The 25,385-nt window shown below is 55.9% G+C and overlaps 1 protein-coding gene across 3 annotated transcripts in view; it reads right to left on the bottom strand.

Annotated features, from left to right (window-relative positions):
- Positions 1-8,425, bottom strand: part of LOC144773671 (uncharacterized) — an 88,123-nt gene extending 79,698 nt beyond the window's left edge. For all 3 annotated transcript variants that reach the window (XM_078658823.1, XM_078658824.1, XM_078658825.1), the window contains exons 1-2: positions 8,343-8,425; positions 1,968-2,073 (exon numbers count right to left, since the gene is read on the bottom strand). The gene's annotated coding sequence lies outside the window, so the exon portion shown is untranslated. The remainder of the gene's footprint in view (positions 1-1,967; positions 2,074-8,342) is intronic.
- Between the last annotated feature and the right edge of the window lie 16,960 nt (positions 8,426-25,385).

Here is a 25,385-nt window from a genome sequence, read left to right as displayed (position 1 = left end):
GTGGGTGGGATTCCCCTAATCCCACCCTCCATTATCAGCATGCAGCAAGACGCCCTCAAGTGGATCGCACACAGTGCAACCGACTGCCACCTTTCACTTCTGCACCCAAAGACATCACTGTGGCATATTACAAGGATCATTCCTCAGACCCACCCTATTCCAAATCTGCACGGCCCCTCTGAGATATTGTTAGATCCCACGGACACCACAATCTCCAATGCAGACGACACTCAACTGATCCTCTCAATCACCAAGGACCCCTCTCATGCCAAATCCAACTTCCACAACCCCATGACCAACGTAGCCAAAAGGAGGAGAGACAACTGCCTCGAACTCAATTCTGACACAACTGAAGTACTGATCTTCAGCAAGAACACCTCCACATGAGACCACAGCAGTTGGTCTGCAAAACTTGGACTTACACTCACACCGACCGACCATGCACACAACCTTGGTATCATCCTCAACAGCCAACTGACTATGAAATAAGTCAAAGAAGTCGCTTCCCCCTTCTTCTACACACTTCACATGCTCTTCAGCAGGATCCCAAACAACACCAGAAAGACCGTAACTCATGGCCTCATCACCAGTCACCTCAACTACGGAAACGCCCTCTATGCCGGCAACTCCCCCCAACTCCTCAGAAGACTTCAGACCAAACAGAACAGAGCAGCCAGAGTCATCCTAGACTTCTCCAAACGAACCCACATCACCCTCCCACCAGAGACCTCCTCTGCTGCCAGCCTAGTCAGAAAAGATGACAGCTCAAGATCCTCACGCACGCCTACAAAGCCCTCCACGACGTAGGACCTGCCTACATCAACCATCGACGGAACTTCCACAAACCCTCTAGATACGTGGGCTCTTCTTCATTCGCCCTCGCGCACCCACTCACATCTGTTGCTGTCGCACCTTCTCCTACATCACTGCCAAGACCTGGAACAACCTTCACCTCCAGCTCCATACAGCCCCCTCGCTGACACACTTCAGACAGAGACTCCAGATCTAGCTCCTCAATGGAGACTCAAAGGACAGATACCCCTCGGGGTGAGTGTCGCACTTTACAAATCCAGTTTCATTGATTGGCAGTAAGATCGGCACCCTCTAGCAGGAGCCTCCGCCCTCCCGATAGCCGGGCCATGTTTAAAGATTCTCTCTCAACTGAAGCGGGCAGGGTTACACCGCAGCTAGTTCCGCTGTGCAAAAAACTAAATACTTTAAGCTTTTTCCCAAGTTAAGCCTGTGCTCAGGCTAAAAGGGGCTTGAACACATTTAAATCATTGAAAATGTGTTTCACCTGGATGAATCGGTGATCTTATTCCATGTGGTGGACTCACAGCCATTCTAATTAATATTCCAATTTCGTACAGCATCCCTGCACCTTACAATGAGTATTCTTTAGGAATGGTCGATAACATTCTGGCCTGATGAAAACAAACTCTTTTCTGGATTAATTTTCCCTTCTGGACCGTATAACAGGTCCTTTTCCACTTCTATTTATTCCAGCAGGGGATTGCTGCCACTCTGCGCCTTCGATGATAGGCGTAAATTGATTATATCCAGAAACAACCACAATGGATATTTCAGAAGCTTTTTGCATAGTTTTAAATAGAACATGGTATTAATATGTGATGCTGTGGTGTGTGCCACATACAGATTGGGTTTATACTCCCGCTGCTGTCCAAGGGGCCAGTTGTTCGATGGGGCAAATATGCGCAGTGTGGTGGAAGCGAAGAAAAGCAAAAAGGGTAGGAACAGTGGTGAGAATATTAGCACCTAATAACCCACTAAGTGATTGCTGGAAAAGGAAGGGCACCATGACATCAGATAAAATGAAGAATCACTAAAAGACCTAAATCGATAAGAGTATGTAAAACCCATGGTTAGGACTCCAAGTTTCAAACAAGTCGTTTTTCACAGATTCTACGTGTGGATTTTAACCAAAGGTTTAGGACAGAAACACTTACCGGCTTCTTTTCTCTGAGGACGAAGACCACAGTTCCTTGGACCGGTTTAGAGAACATCACGCACATGACACTTTTGAGAGCAAGGAGACCACCCTCAAACAGGACACTGAGGGTATAGAATAGAGGCATTAAAATGACAACCCACTCCTGCTGTGTACTAAGCAAGATGTAAGACGGACATTGCAAAACAAGCATTTGCAAAGCAACAGGTCTCGCATTAGGAAAGTTTGAGCTAATGGTATGGTAAATGACAAAGATTTTATTTATGTGTTGGTTTTGAAAATAGCAAAATTAATAGCTTTGTCATTTACAATGCCAATACTTTGAACTTTCGCAAATGTGACACCTATAGCATTTGTAATGCAATATGTGTTGTATTTACGTGACTTAGATGTATTGATATTACAAATAACAATGGCTTTTATTTTTTGAAATAATTCATACTTAAATAAAAGTTATTGTAATTTATAATGGCAATAGCTTAAAATTTTGTAAATAACTTTTGAGAAGATTATGTTCAGTGTATTTTACTGTGACGAAAATCCAAGAACAGAAGTGAAATATTAACATCTTTTTGTGACATTTGTAATAAAGCTTGAAACATTGAGAGAACATATTTGAACCAGTTGTTGTTGAATGGTTGCACAGATTGATGCTGTGGTGGCGCTGAGTGATGCTGTGGTGGCTCTGAATGATGTGGTGGCGACGAGTGATGCTGTGGTAGCGCATAGTTATGTTGTGGTGCCCCTGAGTGATGCTGTGGTGATGCTGTGGTGATGCTGAGTGATGCTGTGGTGGTGCTGAGTGATGCTGTGGTGGTGCGATAGATAGAGTGAGTGCGATAGATAGATGGAGGGTGATAGAGGGAGGGCGATAGAGTGAGGGCGAGATAGATAGACGAGGGTGGGCGGTAGATAGATAGAGGGAGGGAAATAGATAGAGGGAGGGAAATAGATAGATAGAGGGAGGGCGATAGATAGAGTGAGGGCGATAGATAGATAGACAGATTAAGTGACGGCGATAGAGTGAGGGCAATAGATATATGGCAATAGATAGAGTGAGGGCATTTACACAAGTTTGATCTATTGGCATTGTAAATGACAATGCCTTTTATTTTATGTTTATTTCCAATGCCAATAGTTTAAACTAGCGTAAATGTGAGACCTATTACATTGCAAATGCTTGTTATTTGTGCTCTTGTTACAATAATTTTAAAATCAATAAAGTTATGTACATTTAAGTACACAGGAGGTTTAAATACCTCAAGACTATTGTTATGGTGCACGAGAAGGATGTAACTGGTTGAGAGTGTGAAACATCATGAGTCTACCCGTACTCCCCAGCCTCTCTGCCCGTTATTCTCCGTTTGAACCATAACTGTTATGGCCTCTGGTGTGCATGATGTTTGTTACAGAAGCCACCTTAGTAGGTCCATTTGCAGTACGTTTTTTGTCAAGATATGTTATGAGGACAGTGAACAAGGAACACAATCGTATTAGAATGGTCACATGTGCAACCGTTTTATTTTTAAAAGTTTATTTAATGAAAACAAAAAGTATTTATTTTACTGATTCCTCATGGGAATACGTATTTTTGTATTTCTTAAACCGTTTTATTTTACTCCCTTATTGCCCATAAAACGTGTTCTTTTGTAAAAATCGCACTTCTCCCCAGGTCTAACAAAAATGGGTGCTGTTAGAAATAACTCCACAAACCACAGAAAAGCTGTGCTTGAAGAATTGTGAACGAAATGCCCTTTTACTGACATTGTCTGCTACCAGTGGACATAAGAATGAAAAAGATGTGTTAATTACGAGATGTCACACAAAGGATTGCTCATGCAATGTTGCACACAGCTGTGGTGCTTTGATGCTGGAGCGGCCCCCGGCTCCTTAATCTATCTGTTCTCAATGCCTGGTAATGATTATTCCAGGACAGAACAAAAAGTGGAAGACAAAGAGATGAGCCAGATGCTGCACCTTGGTTTAATCGACTGACCCCCGGTCTGCTCAAGGGACTACTGTATGTCTTTAGTGTCTGCTGGGGAACTGGCCATGGTATCTGTCGATTGCTGACTGCAACAAGCTACGAGAGGGGGAGGGGCTGAGTGTTACAAGCCCCAGATTGCCCAGAAATGCTTACGAGGCAGGAAGAATCAGCAGCGGGCAAGACCAGGCATAAACAAATGCACGCTCCAAGGTAATGTGGTGCCGGGGGAAGGGGTGGGCTAAAGAGGCGGGGATAATGAGTCTGCAAGCCACGCAAAAAAAACAAGTATCAGGCAGCAAGCTGGTCCTTTGCACCTAACTCGCCTTGTGCCTCCTTTGAAGTTTTTTATGGCTGATAAGTATCATAATTTTAGGTCTGCGAAGCTATTTACCCAAGCAGAGTCTTACCTAAATTCAGTCCTGCGACAGTTGTTATCAGACTCAATTGTAAGGCGCTTGCGCACTGGGTGGAGGCGCGGGTCAGAGGGGGAGCAGAAAACGGTGAAAGGGGACGAGAGAGACGGAAACAGGGTGGAGCAAATGCATATGGAGGCAGATTAGAAGAAATGGGAGGGTCAGACACGATAAGGCAAATAGCGAAGAGTCGATGCGGAAAGAAAAAGTGTCCACAATGAGAAAGTAAGAGGCAGTGAGAGTGAGACAAAAACTGCAAGAATGAGATCAGGTAGGGCTAGAGTAGTAAGATTAGGGAAAAGGCAAGAGAAGTGAAGATCGGAGAAAGAGACCTTGCAGCAAGCCAGATGCGGAACACCGGCTGCGGAGGGCATGACAGCTCTGTTGAGAGGAGGTGGGCGGTACAGGGAGAAGGAGCTTTCAGGGGAGACAGTGAGCGGGAGAGTAGACATAGCAGCATTAGGAAGAAGAGGGTGGAGTTCTATGCGAACCACCCGGAGGGGGCGTACTTTGAGTGAGGATTGCTGCTGGTAGGCTGAGGCAGACGGCGTCTGTCTGAAAAAAGTGATCGTGATGACGTGAAGAACGCAAGCAATGCGCGTGCAGCAGCGCGTGTGCGTGCTTGTGCGCATTCTGGAAAGCTGGTGGCCAGGAAGTAGCAGTTTTCTAAGTAGTTACTTAATGTCTCGCAAAGCAGCGCATACACGCTGGCTCAGGCGAGACCTAAAAAGCTTGTTTCCAACACTCAACCTTTGTGCAGGGTTTCCAACAAGTTATGCACTATAATTATCAACTATGATTCATAATTAAGAGGTTTCACCCAGTGACGTTTGGATTATCTGCAGATTAAGAAGTGTAACAGAAAGAACAATGTAGCAGGCCTTTTCCATCTATGCACCCTGGACCTGGAGTTGAAGATTCATCTTTAAAAGAATACTACATCACACTACATTAAGAGTCCACAGGCCATGTGATGACTTCATGCTTGTGTTTAACCCTGTACAGAGCTCCACTGACTTTCGGTTAGGCTCACGCTATAGCAATATAATATACACCCCTTATAACTGTGAATGAACTAAAGCCATCCGTTCTTCAATTTTTAAAGAGGAGACGTTAAAGCAAAATTATGGTAAATAGGCATAAAGCTTCAAGGGGCCTAACTCACTTCTCACTGTTGTATTTAAGAGAACATTTTTTTCAGGGAAAACATGTAAAAACTCGCAGTGGTTTCTTTCTGAGTAAAGTTGCCTAGCTCTGAAAAGGAGTGGAGGATGCCATGCTTCAAAATTTCTAAGCAGTCCTTTTACCTTGGTTTAAAAACCTGCTTCCTACATGTAAACCTACTCGCAAACCAAGCGGGCTACACATTTGCCGAGTTGGAATTGAACCCTCTCCCGTGGGTGGTAGAGGCACCAGAGGGAGCAGAAACCTGCTGTCCTCGATCAGCTGTTATCCAAGGAAGGTCTCCAGAGGGAAGAGAGCGCGTCCAGCTGCGAAGGCCGCCGCACAGCAGTGGCGACGAGGCTAGAGCTGTTGCAGCGATAAAGAGTCACTCTATCTGGAAAGGCCGCGGCACAGCAGTGGCAACGAGGCGAGAGCTGCTGCAGCGATAGAATCAGTCTATCTGGAGAGGCCGCGGCACAGCAGTGGCGACGAGGCCAGAGCTGCCTCAGCGCCTAAGAGTCACTCTATCTGGAGAGGCCGCGGCACAGCAGTGGCGACAAGGCCAGAGGTGCCACAGCGATAAAGAGTCACTCCTCGTCTGGAGAGGCTGCGGCACAGCAGTGGCAACGAGGCCAGAGCTGCCACAGCACCTAAGAGTCACTCTATCTGGAGAGGGCGAGGCACAGCAGTGGCGACGAGGCCAGAGCTGCCACAGCGCCTAAGAGTAACTATCTGGAGAGGCTGCGGCACAGCAGTGGCGACGAGGCCAGAGCTGGCGCAGCGCCTCAGAGTCATTCGATCTGGAGAGGCTGTGGCACAGCAGTGGCGACGAGGCCAGAGTTGCCACAGCAGCTAAGAGTCACGCCTTGTCTGGAGAGGCCGCGGCACAGCAGTGGCGACGAGGCCAGAGCTGCCACAGCGCCTTAGAGTCACTATCTGGAGAGGCTGTGGCACAGCAGTGGCGACGAGGACAGAGCTGCCACAGCGCCTAGGAGTCACTATCTGGAGAGGCCGCGGCACAGTAGTGGCGACGAGGCCAGAGCTGCTGCAGTGCCCAAGAGTCACTATCTGGAGAGGCCGCGGCACAGCAGTGGCGACGAGGCCAGAGCTGCCGCAGCGCCTAAGAGTCACTCCTCGTCTGGAGAGGCTGCGGCCCAGCAGTGGCGACGAGGCCAGAGCTGCCACAGCGCCTAAGAGTCACTATCTGGAGAGGCCACGGCACAGCAGTGGCGACGAGGCCAGAGCTGCCGTAGCACCTAAGAGTCACTCTATCTGGAGAGGCCGCGGCACAGCAGTGGCGACGAGGCCAGAGCTGCCACAGCGCCTAAGAGTCACTCCTTGTCTGGAGAGGCCGCGGCACAGCAGTGGCGACGAGGCCAGAGCTGCCGCAGCACCTTAGAGTCACTATCTGGAGAGGGCGAGGCACAGCAGTGGCGACAAGGCCAGAGGTGCCACAGCGATAAAGAGTCACTCCTCGTCTGGAGAGGCTGCGGCACAGCAGTGGCAACGAGGCCAGAGCTGCCACAGCACCTAAGAGTCACTCTATCTGGAGAGGGCGAGGCACAGCAGTGGCGACGAGGCCAGAGCTGCCACAGCGCCTAAGAGTAACTATCTGGAGAGGCTGTGGCACAGCAGTGGCGACGAGGACAGAGCTGCCACAGCGCCTAAGAGTCACTATCTGGAGAGGCCGCGGCACAGTAGTGGCGACGAGGCCAGAGCTGCTGCAGTGCCCAAGAGTCACTATCTGGAGAGGCCGCGGCACAGCAGTGGCGACGAGGCCAGAGCTGCCGCAGCGCCTAAGAGTCACTCCTCGTCTGGAGAGGCTGCGGCCCAGCAGTGGCGACGAGGCCAGAGCTGCCACAGCGCCTAAGAGTCACTATCTGGAGAGGCCACGGCACAGCAGTGGCGACGAGGCCAGAGCTGCCGTAGCACCTAAGAGTCACTCTATCTGGAGAGGCCGCGGCACAGCAGTGGTGACGAGGCCAGAGCTGCCACAGCGCCTAAGAGTCACTCCTTGTCTGGAGAGGCCGCGGCACAGCAGTGGCGACGAGGCCAGAGCTGCCGCAGCGCCTAAGAGTCACTCCTCGTCTGGAGAGGCTGCGGCCCAGCAGTGGCGACGAGGCCAGAGCTGCCACAGCGCCTAAGAGTCACTATCTGGAGAGGCCACGGCACAGCAGTGGCGACGAGGCCAGAGCTGCCGTAGCACCTAAGAGTCACTCTATCTGGAGAGGCCGCGGCACAGCAGTGGCGACGAGGCCAGAGCTGCCACAGCGCCTAAGAGTCACTCCTTGTCTGGAGAGGCCGCGGCACAGCAGTGGCGACGAGGCCAGAGCTGCCGCGGCACCTTAGAGTCACTATCTGGAGAGGGCGAGGCACAGCCGTGGCGACGAGGCCAGAGCAGCTACAGCGGCTAAGACTCACGCCTTGTCTGGAGAGGCCGCTTCTGGGTGTAAAGTCACACAGTCCGTGTGTCTGAGGCGATGACAACGTCATAACATTAGCCAATGATGCCATGGTCTTGGCTTGGGTCTTGTGAGGTCATTTCCGGTAGGGTCAGCCTCGAGGGGCGGGTGTGGCGCATCGGCCGGAGCGCCGGTCCCCGGGCGGGAGTCCCGGCGGGGGGGGCTCCGCACCCCGTGAGCCTAGGCGGGTCACTTCCTCTTCCGCCTGTGTCCGCCGGTGACAGCTCCCGCCGGCGGCTCTGCTGGTTTCCGGGGCCTCCCGCAGTGAAGCCTTCGATGGCAGCGGGCACAGCAGGGGCGGCTCCGAACGGTGACCGGGTGCTCATGCGATCGCTTCCGGAGCCTACCTCAGCAGACGCCTCCCTCGGCCGCCATCTTAAGAAGAGCACGGTGGCCGGATATCCGGTCTGCGCGGGCTCGCCTGGTTCCGCGCCACGACGAGACCCCAGCTGTACTGCGCATGCGCACTTGAATCACTTCAGACGGAGGCGCGAGCCGCAGTAAGGAGCGCGCATGCGCACCAGCAGTGGGGAGAGTCCGCGCCTCGTTCGAGACGGTCCATTTCCTGTTCCGGTTCACTCATTTATATTTATTTTATTTGATGCATTTTTCTTACACAGCGTGGACTCCAGGCACCGGCGCCAGAGCCCCCACAACAGAACCAAGACCCGCACACGAGGAGGGCCAAACACACCTCACAAATACAACCGGGGAGAAGAAAAAGAAATAAGAGTTGGCATCACAAAAAAAACAAGCATTTACAACATAGCTGCCAAGGTTTCGGATTGCTATGGGTGACATTGTCACATTTTCGGAGTAATTATGAGTGACATTACAACAACTAGGAGTGACTCTTTATCACGAGTAAAATCAAGCAATGAAGCCAAGGAAAACATTTACAGATCAGAAATGACCCCCATTTGAACAACGAGAAACCCTAAGAAGATCCTAAAACTTCTGTAAAGCACCAGAAATGGAAGGGCACTAACCAGACACAGACTCAGCATCAGAGGGCAGGCAGACACAGACTCAGCATCAGAGGGCAGGCACAGACTCAGCATCAGAGGGCAGGCAGAGACTCAGCATCAGAGGGCAGGCACAGACTCAGCATCAGAGGGCAGGCAGAGACTCAGCATCAGAGGTGTTAGAATTGGGGGTCTCTGGTTGGCGCAAGTATGCACTTGTGACAAACAGGGACCCTCTCCTCTAGTCAGGGCAAGGGAACTACCCTTTAAGAATAACCCCTGCTCACCCTCTAGGTTGCGTGGCGCGAGCAGTCAAGGCTAATCTCTAGGGCGCATTTAGTTAAGCATTCATAATCACACACAGTAAATAACACTGATCCCCCCACAAATGGACACCAGGCTGTATTTATATAAAAATACGTAGACTTTATGTAAAAGATAGCAGATTTATCACAAGACCTTAAATAACATTAAATTAGGATGCACACAATACTTTTGTTGGATGGCAATAGTTCTTTTCAGGTGATTCTTAAAACAATGTTCATTCAGCAAAGCGTTCTTTTAAGCATTAATCACGTTGCTCCAAGAAATGCACAAAAATGAGGCTTTCTAAAAATACTTCAGAGATGTAAAACAATGCTTCCTTTAAAAAGTGTCTTGGGATCAGGAATAACACTTTGAAACAATTGGGTTAGGCGTTTCTTATGCGTTCCTACAGCAAAGCGTCTGTTAAATCAATAATCAAGCTGGTTAACCACTTGCCCACAATCCTTTCAACTTAGAGGGGCTGCGCTTGTAAATAGCGCTCGGTGTGGATCTGCTTCACTGGGTCTCCTTACCAGGCAGGCAGGAGACTCATGAGGAAGGAAAAGAAACGGACCTTTTGGTCCACTGCGGCCCCCGGGTTTGTGCTGCACAATGTACCTGATATGTCTTTGAAGAGCTGCAGGCCACGGAGACGTTCCTCGGCAGGGCGGGGGTCCGGCTGTGGAGAGGCGCCGCAGGGCGGGGCGTCCAGGCGGGACCTCGAGGGGGCTCTGCGGAGGTCTGGGTCGTCTGTGATCCTTCGTGGCATGCCAGGGAGCCCCGAGGCAGCGCGGCGGCACAGAGCGGCCTGTACACTTCCAGGGTACAGGGCGGCTCTCTCAGTGCGGCGCGCCTCAAGGGGAGACAAAATGCAGGTCACAGGCTGGCGGTCACGAGGGCGGCGTAGGGCCGTAGCTTCAAGGCGCTACACCGCAGTCCGGATCAGGACACAGGGCGCACAGGGCAATCTCCCACGCTTCTGGCGTAGGCGGTGTACGTTCGTGGCTTACCGGCCCAATGCAAAGGTGTACGCTTCCAGCGTACGGTGCGTACGGCGGCACAGGGCAACTTCGGGGACTGGAGAGTGCAGGGTACGAGCTGGCGGGTCCGGGCGGCCTGAAGACAGTGGCAATGCGGCTCGTGGGGGAAATAAGTAGCACAGTGCAAGGCGGCCCAAATTAGGCTACGGTGCGGACTCCGGCTCGAGGAGGAGCGGGGGCCACACGGAGTCAGGCGGCACAGCACGGGCTGGATTCACAGGGCAGGTCTTTGAGGCGCATTCAGCGACGGCTCCAGCGGCGGGGACACAGGCAGGTCAGCACTCTTCAGTGAAGGCAGGGGGGAAGAGCCCAATGGTCCTGGGGCTCAGGTCAGGGGGCCAGCTCACTTCCAGGCCCTTGGAGATCAGCTAGGAAGCACAAGAGTTTGTTGAAAGTAAAATAAAAGCAAAGTCTTTCAAAAGGGGTCTTCCTCTCCTTTGGCAGCAAGGTTCCCACTGCAGGTTTAGTCCCCCAGGATAGGGACAGGCTCTCTCCTTCAGCTTCCTTGGTTCCTTCTCCTCAGGCAGAGGGGCGTCTTGGTTCACAAGCAGGATCTAATTTACAAGGAGCAGGGCTCCTACTCTTATACCCAGTTTCTTTTGTTCTTACAGGCCAGGGGGGCCTCTGCATAACTGCTCTCAGCCTCTGAGCACTTGTGGTGGGTACTTCTGGCTTCTTCATTCAGGGTGAGGGCAGGCACATCAGCCGCTCCCCAGGGGGGCGGAGCCAGCATTGTGTGGACAGGGGCTGCCAGGAGCACTTTGTTGACAAGCTTCGGTACTTCCTGGGCCAGGTGCAGGCTGAGTCATCAGTCGCTCCCCAGGGGGGCGGAGCCAGCATTGTGGTGGCAGAGCACAGGCTGATGCAGAGCCCAGGGAAACTCCCATGTTAGACGGACCGGGAGGGTCGGCCGAGGATAAGGGGAGAGGTCTCCGGGGAGATCCGTCTCCAGCAATCGTACAGACAAATAACTTCCCCCCCACTGACGTACACCACACAAGGATAAGGTTCAACGTTACTTTATAAGCAATTCTTTAAGTACGGTGAGGTGGTACAAGGAGGTCTGGGCTCCGGGGTCCCCTCTATTCTAGTCTCTTGGTTGGGTAAGGTGGGTAGCGGGACAGTCTCGTTACCACTCTGGGGGATGTGGTGGTAGATGAATTAGCTCACAATCCTCGAGCTCGGCGTTCTAGATGATCGGGCCGCGGCGGAGCCAGCAGGTCCCGGGATGGTTGAAGGTAGTGACGGTCCGCGGCGGAGCCAGCAGGTCCCGATGAAGATGGGTGCAGAGAGCCGCGGCAGCGCCAGCAGGCAGATCGGTAGTTCGCAAGGCAGGGCTACGGCAGCGCCAGTAGTCCGTCAAGGATGAGTTCTTCACTGCGTCTCTCGACTCCAGGATACAACTGCCTTCCTGCTCTGGAGCTGCGCCAGTTATAGGTCTGGCGCCCTTTGATGTCCGGACCCTCGCACTGGGAGGTCGGGAGGTCCGGGATGAGGGAGTCCAGACACCCAGCAGGGGGGTGGAGCCAGGGCCTGGGGGAGCTGGGGGGCGATCGGCACCTGGCGGGGGAGAGCCATCGACACCTCTTTCTCCCATTGACCTGCCAAGTAGTCTGCTCACCTCCTGGGTGGATGGTGGTGCCGGGATGTCGGGGCCTGGCCAGGCCCGGGGCGAGGGTTGATCGGAGGCCACGCGGCCTCGTGGTGCCGTGTCCAAGATGGCGCCCAGGCCGGGCGAGGGGGCCGGTAGGGAATCGGGCCCACGATGTGGAGATGTTCAGGGGCAGGGGCCCTATAGGAGACGGGAAACGGGTGGTTGTTGCGTGTAACGCCTGAGGAGCGGGGCTCGGGCCTGGTCGTGCGGGGAGGGAGCAAGCCTTACACGTGGCCTGTCCAACATGCGTCCCCCCCAGCTGAAGGCGGGGAGAGTCACCCATCCTCTTGGGAACTCTCCTCGTCGAGGCGGAAAAAGCGTGACAGGCCATCTGCGTTGGCGTGGTCTTGCCCGGGTCGATGTTCCACAGTGAAGTCCATCCCCTGCAGGGAGATGGACCAACGTAGTAGTTTCGGGTTTTCCCCCCGCATCTGCATTAGCCATTGCAGGGGTCGATGATCGGTCTGGACCCGGAAGTGGGTGCCGAAGAGATAAGGCCGGAGCTTTTTGAGGGCCCACACCACGGCGAAGGCCTCCCTCTCGATGGTGCTCCAGCGTTGTTCTCGGGCCAGGAGCCGTCTGCTGATGAAAGCCACTGGCTGGTCAAGTCCTTCGGGGTTCAGCTGGGAAAGGACTGCCCCAACGCCATGGTCGGAGGCATCTGTTTGGACGATAAATTCCCGACTGTAGTCGGGGGCCTGGAGCACCGGGGCGGAGCACATGGCGGCCTTCAGCTTCTCGAAGGCCGCTTGACAGTCTGGGGTCCAGTTGACCTTCTTGGGTTGGTTTTTGGATGTGAGTTCCGTGAGGGGCCCTACAATGCTGCCATAGTCCCTCACGAACCGCCGGTAGTAGCCTGTGAGTCCCAAGAAGGCGCGGACCTCGGTCTGGGTGATGGGGGGCTGCCACGACTGGATGGCAGCGATCTTGAGTTGCAAAGGGGCCACCAGACCGCTTCCCACCTGGTGCCCGAGATAGGTCACGGACCCCTGGCCAATTTGGCATTTGCTGGCCTTGATCGTGAGGCCAGCTCGTTGGAGGGCCTGTAGCACCTCTCGGAGGTGGTGGAGGTGGTCGGACCAGTGGCGGCTGTACACAGCGATATCGTCCAGGTAGGCGGCGCTGAATTCTTCGAGTCCTGCCAGGACCTGGTTCACTAGCCGCTGAAATGTTGCTGGGGCATTCTTCATGCCGAATGGCATGACCTTGAAGTGATAGTGGCCATCAGGAGTGGAGAATGCAGATCGTTCTTGGGCCCGGGGTGTGAGACCGATCTGCCAGTAGCCCGCTGTCAGGTCGAAGATGCTGAGGTAGCGGGCAGCTCCCATGCGGTCGATTAGTTCATCTGCTCGGGGGATGGGGTGTGCGTCTGTTCTGGTGACCGCATTCAAGCCCCGGTAGTCGACGCAGAACCGAAGCTCCGGCGTGGCGCCGGGGGCGGCCGTTTTGGGGACCAGTACCACTGGGCTGGCCCAGGGGCTGTCTGAGGGCTCGATGACCCCGAGCGTGAGCATCTTGGCCACCTCCTCTTGGATGCAGGCCCGTACCCGATCTGGTACGCGGTAGGCCCGATGGCGGACAGGGGGACTGTCTCCAGTGTCCACGTCGTGTAAGCACCAGGGGGTGACCCCTGGGGTGAGGGAGAACAGGGTGGCGAACTGCAGCAGGAGGTCTCGGCAGCCTTGGCGCTGTTCCAGGGTGAGGGCCTCCGAGAGTCGGACCCCGTCCACGGAGCCGTCCTTCTCCCGAGACCGTAGGAGGTCAGGGAGGGGTTCGGAGTCCTCCTCGGTTCCATTGTCGGTTGCCATCAAGAGGCTGAGCTCTGAGCGTACAAAGTGGGGTTTAAGTCTATTAGCATGGAGGACCCGGAGAGGGTTTCGTGAAGATTCCATATCGATGAGATAGGTGACAGGGCTCTTGCGCTCGATTACTTTGAAGGGCCCCGTCCATTTGTCTTGCAGGGCGCATGGTTCGGTGGGAGACATTACCCACACTTGTTGGCCGGGTTCAAATTCGATGGAGGATGCATTCTGATCGTACCACCTTTTCATGTCCTCCTGACTGGCCTCCAGGTTTGCTTTTGCCATCTCTCTGAACCGTCTGGTCTGGTTGCGGAGGGTTAGGAGGTACTTGAAAACATCTGGAGGGTTCTTTAGAGGGGGCATTTCCCAGCCCTCTTTGACTAGGCTGAGCGGCCCCCGCACCGGGTGCCCATACAAGAGTTCGAACGGGCTGAAGCCGAGGGACTTCTGGGGGACTTCTCGGTAGGCAAAGAGAAGGCACGGTAGTAGCACATCCCACTGGCGACGGAGGGGCTCTTCCAACCCCCCAATCATCCCTTTGAGCGTGCGGTTGAACCGCTCAACCAGTCCGTTTCCTTGAGGGTGATAGGGGGTCGTGAATCGGTAGGTGACCCCACACTGTTGCCAGAGGGACTTCATGTATTTTGAAATAAAGTTTGTGCCCCGGTCGCTGACGACTTCTCGGGGGAAGCCCACCCGGGAGAAGATCCCCATCAAGGCCCGGCCGACTACCGGGGCTGTCACAGTTCGCAGGGGAACAGCCTCGGGGTAGCGGGTGGCGTGGTCCACCAGTACTAGGATGAACCGATGTCCTTGTGCTGTACGGGGGTCCAGGGGTCCCACAATGTCTATCCCCACCCTCTCGAACGGGGTGGTGACCACTGGAAAAGGTTGCAGAGGGGCTTTAAGCTTGCGGCCGCTCTTCCCGCTGGCCTGGCACGTGGGGCAAGATCGGCAGTGTTGGAGTACGTCGTTCCTCATCTTGGGCCAGAAAAAGTGGGTCACCAGGCGACTGTAGGTTTTATCCTGACCCAGGTGGCCAGCCAGGGGGACATCGTGGGCCAGGTTTAGCAAGAAGTCTCTAAAGCGGAGGGGCACCACTAGTACTCGACTGGCCCCTAACTCTGCGATTCTCTGTTCGCTGTACAACAGGTCATTGTCCCAATAGACCCAATGGGTTCCGGAGGTATCCCCTGCACTCTGGGCGAGGGCTTGTTGGCGGAGTCCCTCGAGGGAGGGACAGGTCTTCTGCTCGTGGCGAAACTGTTCTTGGGTGGGCCCCCCCTCCTGACGCCACTGATCCAGGCCGGGAAGGTCCTGAGGCTGAACGAGCCCCTCGGGAGTTTGTTCTGGGGTGACGGCACGGTCGGTGTCTGGAGCGACCGGGGGAGGAGGTGCCGGCCATTCAGGTTCTTCGGGTCGGGGGATGGCACGGGCAGCCATGGACCGGGTGGTTACGCACGCCCAATCCGGGATGCCCAACATCCCTAGGTGCTCTCTCCTCTCTACGGCGGCCCACGGGGAACTCTCAAGATCATTTCCCAGGAGACAGTCTACGGGGGCATCATCTCGGACCGTCACTTCCAACATGCCGGAGACTCCTCCCCACTCGAAGGGGACGCAAGCCATCCGACATAGACTCTCCGAATTGTCGGCTGAACGGACAGGGCAGAGGACGTTCGGCAGAATCTGTTCTGGGGTCACCAGGTGACATCGGACGGCCGTTACACTGGCCCCGGTGTCACGTAGGGCTTCGGCCCGGCGTCCATTAATGTTCACCCATTGACTGTACTTCCGGGTGTTGGCGGGTAGGGGGACCCGCGGGACCATGTCTCTTCCCCCTAGGCACGCTAGCACCATGGCGGCTGGTTCCCATTCCTGGCGTTCTTGCTCACATTCCTCATGTTCTTCGTAGATTTGTTCTTCCCCCAGGGCGGCGGCAGCCATCTGGCGGGGTCTCGGAGTCTGGCTCTGTGGACAATTCGGGTCGTTGGCGTAGTGGCCGACTCGCTGGCATCGGTGACACGTGACATTGGCTCTGTATCCCGGCCGCGCCGGGGTGTTGCCCCGGGTGGCCGGGGGTGGGGTGCTGGTAGCGGGAGCGGCCGGGGCGTTGTCTCTCCCTCGTCCCTGGCCCCCTCCTCCTCCTCGGGGACGGTGCTGACCGTGGTTGTTCCGGTTCTGTTCATGGGGTCCAGTTCGGCCCACTCGGGTAATTTCCCACCGGTCAGCCTCGGCGGCAAGCTGTCGTGGATCAGTTAATTTACTGTCGAGGAGGTGCTGCCTGAGCTCGACGAAGCAGTTGTTCGATAGATGCTCCCATACCATGAGATTGAAGAGTTGCTCGTAAGTCGTTACGTTGCTTCCCTTGATCCACCCCTCGAAGGCCCGGCTGAAATAGTTGACGTATTCCACCCAAGTTGTGCCCGGGATCCGAGTGCAGTTTCGGAACCTCTGGCGGTACATTTCGGGTGTGAGCCCATAGCGGGTGAGGAGGGTAGCTTTCATGTGGTCATAGGAGGTCATCAGATGGTCTGGGAGCTGTAGCAGGGCATCGCGACCCTCATTGACGAACCTCCCCCATAGACCGGCTCCCCAGTCGCTTCGATCGATCCGGTGGGAGGTCATAGCGATCTCGTAGGCCTTGAACCATTGCTGTATGTCGTCCTCTCGGAAATATTCTCGAACGACATCCTTGGGGATGTGTACCTTCCTTTCTGTCACCCCCGGGGGGCGCGGTTGCTCGGGCACTCCTAATTCTTTGTTCTGCTTGCGTAAGTCTATCTCAGCTAGTTTGCGTTCGTGTTCGTACGCCAGTCTCTTCTCTTCAAGCTCTCTTTGTCTCTGTTTCTCTTCCCGTTCTTCTCGGAGCCGTAGATGTTCCAGATTTAGTTTTTGTTCGGCTAATTTGAGTTCGCCATCCATTTTGAGCCGGGCCATCTCTAGCTCATGTAGTCGGTTTCTTTCTCGTTCTTGGATCTCATCTTGCGAGAGACCCGTTCTTCGCTCCTCGGGAGCCGTGCTGTCTTCCTCTGCTGTTGCGAGATTTTGGTCCGGGGGTCTGACGGCCCCGGTTTCTGCCCATGACTCAATGGCGTGCTTGAAATCGTCTTTAGTATTCAGACCGGTGGTAGCGATACCTAGTTCCATGCAGAATTGTTTCAACTCACGATGGCTGTATTCTTCCAATTTCTCCATCTGGAATTTTTCGGTGGATCCGCTTTCTTTGGTTGACATTGTGGTTTTGTCGTGGGGTGAGCTACTCTCTGTACGATTACGCGTTGATTCGGATCCCGTCGCTGGCCACCAATGTTAGACGGACCGGGAGGGTCGGCCGAGGATAAGGGGAGAGGTCTCCGGGGAGATCCGTCTCCAGCAATCGTACAGACAAATAACTTCCCCCCCACTGACGTACACCACACAAGGATAAGGTTCAACGTTACTTTATAAGCAATTCTTTAAGTACGGTGAGGTGGTACAAGGAGGTCTGGGCTCCGGGGTCCCCTCTATTCTAGTCTCTTGGTTGGGTAAGGTGGGTAGCGGGACAGTCTCGTTACCACTCTGGGGGATGTGGTGGTAGATGAATTAGCTCACAATCCTCGAGCTCGGCGTTCTAGATGATCGGGCCGCGGCGGAGCCAGCAGGTCCCGGGATGGTTGAAGGTAGTGACGGTCCGCGGCGGAGCCAGCAGGTCCCGATGAAGATGGGTGCAGAGAGCCGCGGCAGCGCCAGCAGGCAGATCGGTAGTTCGCAAGGCAGGGCTACGGCAGCGCCAGTAGTCCGTCAAGGATGAGTTCTTCACTGCGTCTCTCGACTCCAGGATACAACTGCCTTCCTGCTCTGGAGCTGCGCCAGTTATAGGTCTGGCGCCCTTTGATGTCCGGACCCTCGCACTGGGAGGTCGGGAGGTCCGGGATGAGGGAGTCCAGACACCCAGCAGGGGGGTGGAGCCAGGGCCTGGGGGAGCTGGGGGGCGATCGGCACCTGGCGGGGGAGAGCCATCGACACCTCTTTCTCCCATTGACCTGCCAAGTAGTCTGCTCACCTCCTGGGTGGATGGTGGTGCCGGGATGTCGGGGCCTGGCCAGGCCCGGGGCGAGGGTTGATCGGAGGCCACGCGGCCTCGTGGTGCCGTGTCCAAGATGGCGCCCAGGCCGGGCGAGGGGGCCGGTAGGGAATCGGGCCCACGATGTGGAGATGTTCAGGGGCAGGGGCCCTATAGGAGACGGGAAACGGGTGGTTGTTGCGTGTAACGCCTGAGGAGCGGGGCTCGGGCCTGGTCGTGCGGGGAGGGAGCAAGCCTTACACGTGGCCTGTCCAACATCCCACCTCCCACTAAGGTGTAATCTTCCCATTCACCACCTGTCATTCCCCCAGCCCTGTCACTCACACAACTCAGACAGTCAGATGCACACAAAAGCAGAGGCGGGCTGAAATGGTTAGGCAAGCAAATGCTAGCTTTCTAAAAGTAGCATTTGCAAACACAGGATATTAAAATAAACTTTACTAAAAGAAGTATTTTATTATTCTGAGTTCAGGCATACTAAACATAAATTTCTACCATGTTCCCTGAGCCTGCTGGGATTATAGTGTGTAATAATTCCAGCAGCCCATCTGGCCTAGAAGGGAACTGGTAGCCTTACAATAGTGAAAAACGAATTTGGCAGTAATTCACTATTAGGACATGCCACACACATCAGAGCATGTCCTACCTTACACTTACAATGCACCCTGCCCTCAGGCCTACCATAGGGGTGACTAATATGAAGTTAAGGGAAGGTTTAGAGGCGGGCAAGTGTGTGCACTTGCCCAGCCAGCATGACAGTACCAGACTGCACGCAGGTTCTGCAATGGCAGACCCTAGACACATTTTAAAAGGCTGCTTCTGTGGGTGGCGCAACCAGCGCTGCAGGCCCACTAGCAGTATTGGTATTTACAAGCCCTGGCACTCCTGGTGCACTTTACTGGGGACTGACAGTAAACCCAATGAACCAATCATGGACATCAATCACATATACTTTACAGTAGGGAGCACTTGCACTGCGGCACGGGTTGGCCGCGGCGCAGTGCCCTGAGCAGCGGACACCAGCAAAAACATCTGAGGCACAACAGCAAAAAGTGGAAGGGAGACTCACGCCAAGGTGCCAGGTCTAACACAAGGGCAGGCACAGACTCAGCATCAGAGGGCAGGCAGGCACAGACTCAGCATCAGAGGGCAGACACAGACTCAGCATCAGAGGGCAGGCACAGACTCAGCATCAGAGGGCAGGCACAGACACAGACTCAGCATCAGAGGGCAGGCACAGACTCAGCATCAGAGGGCAGGCAGACACAGACTCAGCATCAGAGGGCAGGCACAGACTCAGCATCAGAGGGCAGGCAGGCACAGACTCAGCATCAGAGGGCAGGCACAGACTCAGCATCAGAGGGCAGGCAGGCACAGACTCAGCATCAGAGGGCAGGCACAGACTCAGCATCAGAGGGCAGGCAGACACAGACTCAGCATCAGAGGGCAGGCAGGGCAGGCAGAGACTCAGCATCAGAGGGCAGGCACAGACTCAGCATCAGAGGGCAGGCAGGCACAGACTCAGCATCAGAGGGCAGACACAGACTCAGCATCAGAGGGCAGGCACAGACTCAGCATCAGAGGGCAGGCACAGACACAGATTCAGCATCAGAGGGCAGGCACAGACTCAGCATCAGAGGGCAGGAAGACACAGACTCAGCATCAGAGGGCAGGCACAGACTCAGCATCAGAGGGCAGGCAGGCACAGACTCAGCATCAGAGGGCAGGCACAGACTCAGCATCAGAGGGCAGGCAGACACAGACTCAGCATCAGAGGGCAGGCACAGACTCAGCATCAGAGGGCAGGCAGGCACAGACTCAGCATCAGAGGGCAGGCAGGCACAGACTCAGCATCAGAGGGCAGGCAGACACAGACTCAGCATCAGAGGGCAGGCAGGCACAGACTCAGCATCAGAGGGCAGGCAGGCACAGACTCAGCATCAGAGGGCAGGCAGACACAGACTCAGCATCAGAGGGCAGGCACAGACTCAGCATCAGAGGGCAGGCAGGCACAGACTCAGCATCAGAGGGCAGGCAGACACAGACTCAGCATTAGAGGGCAGGCAGGCACAGACTCAGCATCAGAGGGCAGGCACAGACTCAGCATCAGAGGGCAGGCAGACACAGACTCAGCATCAGAGGGCAGGCACAGACTCAGCATGAGAGGGCAGGCACAGACTCAGCATCAGAGGGCAGGCACAGACTCAGCATCAGAGGGCAGGCAGACACAGACTCAGCATCAGAGGGCAGGCAGGCACAGACTCAGCATCAGAGGGCAGGCAGGCACAGACTCAGCATCAGAAGGCAGGCACAGACTCAGCATCAGAGGGCGGGCAGACACAGACTCAGCATCAGAGGGCAGGCACAGACTCAGCATCAGAGGGCAGGCACAGACTCAGCATCAGAGGGCAGGCAGGCACAGACTCAGCATCAGAGGGCAGGCACAGACTCAGCATCAGAGGGCAGGCAGGCGCAGACTCAGCATCAGAGGGCAGGCAGGCACAGACTGAGCATCAGAGGGCAGGCGCAGACTCAGCATCAGAGGGCAGGCACAGACTCAGCATCAGAGGGCAGGCAGGCGCAGACTCAGCATCAGAGGGCAGGCAGGCACAGACTCAGCATCAGAGGGCAGGCAGACACAGACTCAGCATCAGAGGGCAGGCAGGCACAGACTCAGCATCAGAGGGCAGGCACAGACTCAGCATCAGAGGGCAGGCACAGACTCAGCATCAGAGGGCAGGCAGGCACAGACTCAGCATCAGAGGGCAGGCACAGACTCAGCATCAGAGGGCAGGCAGACACAGACTCAGCATCAGAGGGCAGGCACAGACTCAGCATCAGAGGGCAGGCAGGCACAGACTCAGCATCAGAGGGCAGGCAGGCACAGACTCAGCATCAGAGGGCAGGCAGACACAGACTCAGCATCAGAGGGCAGGCAGGCACAGACTCAGCATCAGAGGGCAGGCACAGACTCAGCATCAGAGGGCAGGCAGGCACAGACTCAGCATCAGAGGGCAGGCAGACACAGACTCAGCATCAGAGGGCAGGCACAGACTCAGCATCAGAGGGCAGGCAGGCACAGACTCAGCATCAGAGGGCAGGCAGACACAGACTCAGCATCAGAGGGCAGGCACAGACTCAGCATCAGAGGGCAGGCAGGCACAGACTCAGCATCAGAGGGCAGGCAGGCACAGACTCAGCTTCAGAGGGCAGGCAGGCACAGACTCAGCATCAGAGGGCAGGCACAGACTCAGCATCAGAGGGCAGGCAGACACAGACTCAGCATCAGAGGGCAGGCACAGACTCAGCATGAGAGGGCAGGCACAGACTCAGCATCAGAGGGCAGGCACAGACTCAGCATCAGAGGGCAGGCAGACAGACTCAGCATCAGAGGGCAGGCAGGCACAGACTCAGCATCAGAGGGCAGGCAGGCACAGACTCAGCATCAGAGGGCAGGCACAGACTCAGCATCAGAGGGCAGGCAGACACAGACTCAGCATCAGAGGGCAGGCACAGACTCAGCATCAGAGGGCAGGCACAGACTCAGCATCAGAGGGCAGGCAGGCACAGACTCAGCATCAGAGGGCAGGCACAGACTCAGCATCAGAGGGCAGACAGGCGCAGACTCAGCATCAGAGGGCAGGCAGGCACAGACTCAGCATCAGAGGGCAGGCGCAGACTCAGCATCAGAGGGCAGGCACAGACTCAGCATCAGAGGGCAGGCAGGCGCAGACTCAGCATCAGAGGGCAGGCAGGCACAGACTCAGCATCAGAGGGCAGGCAGGCACAGACTCAGCATCAGAGGGCAGGCACAGACTCAGCATCAGAGGGCAGGCAGACACAGACTCAGCATCAGAGGGCAGGCACAGACTCAGCATGAGAGGGCAGGCACAGACTCAGCATCAGAGGGCAGGCAGGCACAGACTCAGCATCAGAGGGCAGGCAGGCACAGACTCAGCATGAGAGGGAAGGCACAGACTCAGCATGAGAGGGCAGGCACAGACTCAGCATCATCAGAGGGCAGACACAGACTCAGCATCAGAGGGCAGGCAGACACAGACTCAGCATCAGAGGGCAGGCAGGCACAGACTCAGCATCAGAGGGCAGGCAGGCACAGACTCCGCATGAGAGGGCAGGCACAGACTCAGCATGAGAGGGCAGGCACAGACTCAGCATCATCAGAGGGCAGACACAGACTCAGCATCAGAGAGCAGGCAGACACAGACTCAGCATCAGAGGGCAAGCAGGCACAGACTCAGCATCAGAGGGCAGGCAGGCACAGACTCAGCATGAGAGGGCAGGCACAGACTCAGCATGAGAGGGCAGGCACAGACTCAGCATCATCAGAGGGCAGGCACAGACTCAGCATCAGAGGGCAGGCACAGACTCAGCATCAGAGGGCAGGCAGACACAGACTCAGCATCAGAGGGCAGGCAGGCACAGACTCAGCATCAGAGGGCAGGCAGGCACAGACTCAGCATGAGAGGGCAGGCACAGACTCAGCATGAGAGGGCAGGCACAGACTCAGCTTCATCAGAGGGCAGACACAGACTCAGCATCAGAGGGCAGGCAGGCACAGACTCAGCATCAGAGGGCAGGCAGGCACAGACTCAGCATCAGAGGGCAGGCAGGCACAGATTCAGCATCAGAGGGCAGGCACAGACTGAGCATCAGAGGGCAGACACAGACTCAGTATCAGAGGGCAGGCAGGCACAGACTCAGCATCAGAGGCCAGGCAGGCACAGACTCAGCATCAGAGGGCAGACACAGACTCAGCATCAGAGGGCAGGCAGGCACAGACTCAGCATCAGAGGGCAGGCAGGCACAGACTCAGCATCAGAGGGCAGACACAGACTCAGCATCAGAGGGCAGGCAGGCACAGACTCAGCATCAGAGGGCAGGCAGGCACAGATTCAGCATCAGAGGGCAGGCAGGCAGGCACAGACTCAGCATCAGAGGGCAGGCACAGACTCAGCATCAGGGGGCAGGCAGACACAGACTCAGCATCAGAGGGCAGGCAGGCACAGACTCGGCTTCAGAGGGCAGGCAGGCACAGACTCAGCATCATCAGAGGGCAGACACAGACTCAGCATCAGAGGGCAGGCACAGACTCAGCATCAGAGGGCAGGCAGGCACAGACTCAGCATCAGAGGGCAGGCAGGCACAGACTCAGCATCAGAGGGAAGGCAGACACAGACTCAGCATCAGAGGGCAGGCAGGCACAGACTCAGCATCAGAGGGCAGGCACAGACTCAGCATCAGAGGGCAGGCAGGCACAGACTCAGCATCAGAGGGCAGGCAGACACAGACTCAGCATCAGAGGGCAGGCAGGCACAGACTCAGCATCAGAGGGCAGGCACAGACTCAGCATCAGAGGGCAGGCAGACACAGACTCAGCATCAGAGGGCAGGCACAGACTCAGCATGAGAGGGCAGGCACAGACTCAGCATCAGAGGGCAGGCACAGACTCAGCATCAGAGGGCAGGCAGACACAGACTCAGCATCAGAGGGCAGGCAGGCACAGACTCAGCATCAGAGGGCAGGCAGGCACAGACTCAGCATCAGAGGGCAGGCACAGACTCAGCATCAGAGGGCAGGCAGACACAGACTCAGCATCAGAGGGCAGGCACAGACTCAGCATCAGAGGGCAGGCACAGACTCAGCATCAGAGGGCAGGCAGGCACAGACTCAGCATCAGAGGGCAGGCACAGACTCAGCATCAGAGGGCAGGCAGGCGCAGACTCAGCATCAGAGGGCAGGCAGGCACAGACTCAGCATCAGAGGGCAGGCGCAGACTCAGCATCAGAGGGCAGGCACAGACTCAGCATCAGAGGGCAGGCAGGCGCAGACTCAGCATCAGAGGGCAGGCAGGCACAGACTCAGCATCAGAGGGCAGGCAGGCACAGACTCAGCATCAGAGGGCAGGCACAGACTCAGCATCAGAGGGCAGGCAGACACAGACTCAGCATCAGAGGGCAGGCACAGACTCAGCATGAGGGGGCAGGCACAGACTCAGCATCAGAGGGCAGGCACAGACTCAGCATCAGAGGGCAGGCAGACACAGACTCAGCATCAGAGGGCAGGCAGGCACAGACTCAGCATCAGAGGGCAGGCACAGACTCAGCATCAGAGGGCAGGCAGACACAGACTCAGCATCAGAGGGCAGGCAGGCACAGACTCAGCATCAGAGGGCAGGCACAGACTCAGCATCAGAGGGCAGGCAGGCACAGACTCAGCATCAGAGGGCAGGCAGGCACAGACTCAGCATGAGAGGGCAGGCACAGACTCAGCATGAGAGGGCAGGCACAGACTCAGCATCATCAGAGGGTAGACACAGACTCAGCATCAGAGGGCAGGCAGACACAGACTCAGCATCAGAGGGCAGGCAGGCACAGACTCAGCATCAGAGGGCAGGCAGGCACAGACTCCGCATGAGAGGGCAGGCACAGACTCAGCATGAGAGGGCAGGCACAGACTCAGCATCATCAGAGGGCAGACACAGACTCAGCATCAGAGAGCAGGCAGACACAGACTCAGCATCAGAGGGCAAGCAGGCACAGACTCAGCATCAGAGGGCAGGCAGGCAGGCACAGACTCAGCATGAGAGGGCAGGCACAGACTCAGCATGAGAGGGCAGGCACAGACTCAGCATCATCAGAGGGCAGGCACAGACTCAGCATCAGAGGGCAGGCACAGACTCAGCATCAGAGGGCAGGCAGACACAGACTCAGCATCAGAGGGCAGGCAGGCACAGACTCAGCATCAGAGGGCAGGCAGGCACAGACTCAGCATGAGAGGGCAGGCACAGACTCAGCATGAGAGGGCAGGCACAGACTCAGCTTCATCAGAGGGCAGACACAGACTCAGCATCAGAGGGCAGGCAGGCACAGACTCAGCATCAGAGGGCAGGCAGGCACAGACTCAGCATCAGAGGGCAGGCAGGCACAGATTCAGCATCAGAGGGCAGGCACAGACTGAGCATCAGAGGGCAGACACAGACTCAGTATCAGAGGGCAGGCAGGCACAGACTCAGCATCAGAGGGCAGGCAGGCACAGACTCCGCATGAGAGGGAAGGCACAGACTCAGCATGAGAGGGCAGGCACAGACTCAGCATCATCAGAGGGCAGACACAGACTCAGCATCAGAGGGCAGGCAGACACAGACTCAGCATCAGAGGGCAGGCAGGCACAGACTCAGCATCAGAGGGCAGGCAGGCACAGACTCCGCATGAGAGGGCAGGCACAGACTCAGCATGAGAGGGCAGGCACAGACTCAGCATCATCAGAGGGCAGACACAGACTCAGCATCAGAGAGCAGGCAGACACAGACTCAGCATCAGAGGGCAAGCAGGCACAGACTCAGCATCAGAGGGCAGGCAGGCACAGACTCAGCATGAGAGGGCAGGCACAGACTCAGCATGAGAGGGCAGGCACAGACTCAGCATCATCAGAGGGCAGGCACAGACTCAGCATCAGAGGGCAGGCACAGACTCAGCATCAGAGGGCAGGCAGACACAGACTCAGCATCAGAGGGCAGGCAGGCACAGACTCAGCATC

This window comes from Lissotriton helveticus, chromosome 8 (genome assembly GCF_964261635.1).
Source record: "Lissotriton helveticus chromosome 8, aLisHel1.1, whole genome shotgun sequence".
Lineage (NCBI taxonomy): Eukaryota > Metazoa > Chordata > Amphibia > Caudata > Salamandridae > Lissotriton > Lissotriton helveticus.
Note: the sequence above shows the minus strand (reverse complement) of the source record. Positions and strands in the feature narration are given on the sequence as shown.